Consider the following 4,639-nt stretch of genomic DNA (forward strand, 5'->3'; position numbering starts at 1 on the left):
ACCTGTCAGCCATGTGGGTGAGGCCTACTGAGGCCTCTGGATGACTGCAGCCCCAGCCAGCACTACAGGAAGCAGAAGAACCATCCAGTTGAGCCCAGCCAACCCACAGAGTTAAAAGATATGACAAAAGCCTAATGTTACTTTAAGACACTATATGTAGGGGGTTGTTCATTATGCAGCAGTAGATAACTAAAATGGTCCCTGATTTATATTTACTATAATGTGAGACCAAGTCAGAATGCTGCTCATCTCTAGTAATAGCAAAGTGGGACAGTAATAAGGCTTTCTGTCTCCCAGGCAATTCCCAAGTAACAGCTTAGTTGGCTGTGAAAGAATTAATAAGAACAATGCAGTAAAGTGAGACAAACTATGCTAAGTCAGCAGCATCAATGACAAAGTGTACAAAACCTTATCATGCCATTAAGGTAAGCAATTCAATTACGATAATATGTACAAAGTGAAATAATAAACTTAGAGTTTAATATGAAGGGTATATAAAATCAAGGGCTGTAAAGAGCATAGTAGAATCAATAAAGTTTATGAAAATGAAATTAGTTGTACATGGATGTGGGTAACAAATATGCAATACATTCTGTATCTGGGAAATGAGGAGCAGACTCTCTGTGCTCTGAAAGTGCATGCAAAATAAAGGATTAAAAGACAAGGTTGGGATTGTGACTCAGTGGTAGAGCATTTGCCAAGCAGGTTTGAGGCTTTGTGCTTCCCTAGCACTATAAGAAACAACCAAAAAGCATAATGCTTAATATCTTTTGATTACATTTAGCATGTTGGATTTATTCTGATTTTTTAGTCTCTGCTATCACCCATGCATCTTTCACCCTGCCCCTCTGCCTTTAACACAATGCACCCTATTCTTCGAAGTCCTATTAACACTGACCTATGTGAAGTCTTTCTTCATTTTCCTATCAATAATAAGTCATTACCATCACCATATTCTAATGATACTTTACAAAAGTTGTTATAACAGCATGTCACTCTTCTTCAAGTTCCGGTTAAATGAAATAAACAGTAGTGGGAATGAACCATTATCAGTTCGATGTGTCCTGTAATGAACAAGACAAAGTTTCAAGCATGCAGAAAGGCTACATAGAGGTGCTCAGTATATTGATCAAATGGAGAGAGAAATGGATAAATGGGTGGGTATGTGGATTCTCCTTAAATTGTGGCTTATGCAATATTATCCTAACTGCTAGGAAGATAGAAAGGGAAGAGTTAAGTGGTACCTTGAGTATTTCTCCATACGAAGAATCTAAGCATGGTGATACTGTTGGAAGGAGAGGCTGGAGAACTCACCTTGAAGTGTACTCTTTTCAGTTAGGTTTCATGTTTGTTTGGGGTGGATTCTGAAGCACCATTTTAGACTACAAACAGTTAAAGCTTCCTGTTTGTAGAGCTAATAGAAGAGGTGTTTGCAAAATTAAGTTTGATTCATTCTCCAAGGTTATTGACTGGTGGTGGTGGCAATATCTAATGTGTCCAAAGAAGGCAATTGAAACTGTGAACAAAATGGCAGGGTTTGAAATCCTACCACTGGGCAACAGCAAGAAAGCATCATGGTGGGATATAGTACCAGGTATAGAGTCTTCTGTAGGATAGTGTTTCTCCACAGTGTCTGCCCTCCATTCCTTGGAGGCTTGGACTTGATTGTTTTGAGGGTAGATCCTTCAGTAGGTTCTAAAATCATCTCAGGGGTTTCTAATGAGCAATCAGAACTAGGAAACATTCACTGTTCTAAAAGTTTAAATTTTGCTGCAGATGCAACGAACGACAAGGACTGCGGTGTGTACAGGACACTTTGACAACAGAATAAAAACATCATCTGCAAATGAAGAAAGCCATATTGTATATTCATTAATTCAGCTGACATTTATTGAGTGCCTGTGATGTGCCAGGCCCCATGTGGGGGTCTGGGATATAGTGATGGGCAGCTCTTGTAGAGTTTATATCAGTCTACTTACGGTATTAGACATTAAATAATAAACACATGTATAACTCAAAGTATGATAAGTGCTATGGAGAAGACAGATACTGTGATACAGAAAAATACAGTTTAGAGGCAGCAGGAACAGAAAAGGGAAGCAGGAGGTAACTGTTGTTTAGGTTCAGAGCTAAGAATATAATTCAGTGGTGCATGTACTTGAGGAGCTGGAGGTTTATATTTAGCTTAAGCCACACCAATCTGATGATATTTAACCATTTATAACCTTCAAAATGGCAATTGTGCCCACCTAAAACTAGCACTAGCATGTATTCAAGGCAGGAGCAGGGCTAGAAGGTATATGTCCTACTTTCCTCAGACCGGGAATAGATGGCAAATTAGAGGCAGCTGGGGCAATGGGAAGAAAACTTACAACTCCACATTATTCGAAAGAGTGCTGGAGTTTTAGCAATGCGTTTAATGTTTATTGAGTTTTTTTTGTTGTTGTTGTTGTTTTTGGTTTTTCTTTCTCCGGCACCGGGAACCGAACTCACGACCTTGCGCTTGCCAGGCAGGCGCTTTTGCAGCTGAGCTAAATCCCTAGCCCCTGTTTATTGTATCCTCTAGATTTTAAACACCTATGCTTGTCCTCAAGTCACTGAATAGATAATTAGAAAAATAGCTGCATGTACACTATCTTCCCTCCTTCTAAAATAGAGTGGAGGGCAGAGGAAAGAGCTCAGCAGCACAAACGCCTGCCTGACAAGAGCAAGGTCCTGAGTTCAATTCCCGGTACCAAAAAAATAAATAAAATAGAGCGGAAACCAAGATGTTGTACACATTTAGGTCTTGGGGATTGTGCGTTTCTGAATGAATGATCAGGGTTCTTTATGCAGGCTGTGCACCAACACCATCAACACCATTATCAAGTAACTCACTGCCTTGGGTACAAAGTACACTCATGTTGCAGTTACTGTGCAAAACAAGTCATCCCAAATTTAGCACTGTAAAACAGCAATTGCTTGTGCTCATGGATTCCAGGGGTAAAGTACACGTGAAGGTTATTCTTCCCCATTCTATGTCTGGGGCCTTAGCTGGGAATATCTGGATCAAAGGGCTGGAATAGTTAGAACTGGAAGATCCACTTCCCAGATGGGTTCTTTGCTGTCTGAGGCCTGGGCTGGGAGAGGCAGATGGCTGGCTCAACTGGAACGTGGGTCTGGAGCACCTCACATGGCCTAGGCATCTCATTGCCTGGCAGCTCAGTTCTAAGAGAAAAGGCCCCAAGAGGGAGCCGGAGCAAAGCAACCTTTCCAAGACCAGCCCAAACTGTATCACCCTTCCTGACCTCACTTCAGAAGTCACATCACATCCCTTCTGCTGTATTTTATTGATAGAAGCAATCAGCTCACTCAGATCCAAAGGTGGTAAGACAAAAATCTCACCTCTCAGTGAGAGGAGTGTCACAATCATGATGTAGAAGAGAACGTGGGGTGGGAGATATTATTGTGTCCATCTTTAAAAATATAATTTGCCATGAAGTAATTAAAGAGAAACACTTGGAGAAACATGAGAACCAGGTAGCAGTTTTGCACAGGAGTGCTGTGGTTTGCACAAAATGAAGGTGGGGGTGAGAGGCCCCATGATAAGAAGGCAGTGACTCTCTGTGCAAAGACGTATTTCCAAACCAGCCATTTTTTTGGCCATAGTGTGCAGAAAAAACACTGGCTCTTGCTGAGAGGATGGAGACTCAACACTCACTTCAGACATAGGACTTTTGAAAGCGGAGCTAGAATTTTTCAGGGCTAGTCAGGAGAAACAATCTTTTAAAGCGATCAACGGTTCAGTTTGAAAAGACTATTGTCAGAGCACATTGCATAAACAATATTTGAGGTGTAGTGGCCTGAAGCAAGAAGCAGATATCCAGATTTAGACATCGGAGCCTGCAGCTCCAAAGGGAGGGGAACAGTAGAATAAAGGCTGTGAGGTTCCTCAATCCTGACATTCAGTCTCCTGCCAGTGCCTTCTGTGGGCTAAACCAACTCAGAGCCAGTGGGCAGGAAGCCGATGACACAGTCCCCAGAGGCCAGCGTGGGGGCCCAGAGCAGGGTGAAGGATAGAGGGTGAATCTATGGTACACAACCTGCAAGAAAGAACCCAGGATCCATACATTTCTGAAACAGGTAGGCTCAACCTCATGACTGCGTTCAAGATTCCACTGCCCAGAAAGAGCAGAACTTAGGTACACGTTGTCCCAATTTGCATCACAGAGGCTTATTTCCATCTGTGTATCATAAAGGTCCAGTAGCATCCTTAAAAAATGTTCATGTGAACACATCTAGCAATTCCTATTCTGTGTCCTGTGTTAATCATCTAAGGCAGGGATGCATGAGGTTGGCATTGAGGCTCTGGCATCACATACTCTGGGTTCAGTCCTCATTAGTGAGTTATTTGACTTTTCTATGCCTTTAGTTCCCTCATTCAGAATTTAGGGATGATAAGCCTACCTCACGGGGTGTCCCAAGGCTAAAAGGAGATCGTGTGATGTGCAGTAAGGGTCTGATACATGCTGTTCATGCTTTTGTGCAACAGAAGATTTCAGGGGCTCATTTATATATGGAAAGCTCTAGATTTCTTAATTATGGTGTAGAGTTGCTTAAAATATATTTAATGTTACTTTATTTTTTTATTTTAAAGAGA

This window comes from Chinchilla lanigera, unplaced genomic scaffold (genome assembly GCF_000276665.1).
Source record: "Chinchilla lanigera isolate Chin_1 unplaced genomic scaffold, ChiLan1.0 scaffold00009, whole genome shotgun sequence".
In the NCBI taxonomy this organism is placed as follows: Eukaryota; Metazoa; Chordata; class Mammalia; order Rodentia; family Chinchillidae; genus Chinchilla; species Chinchilla lanigera.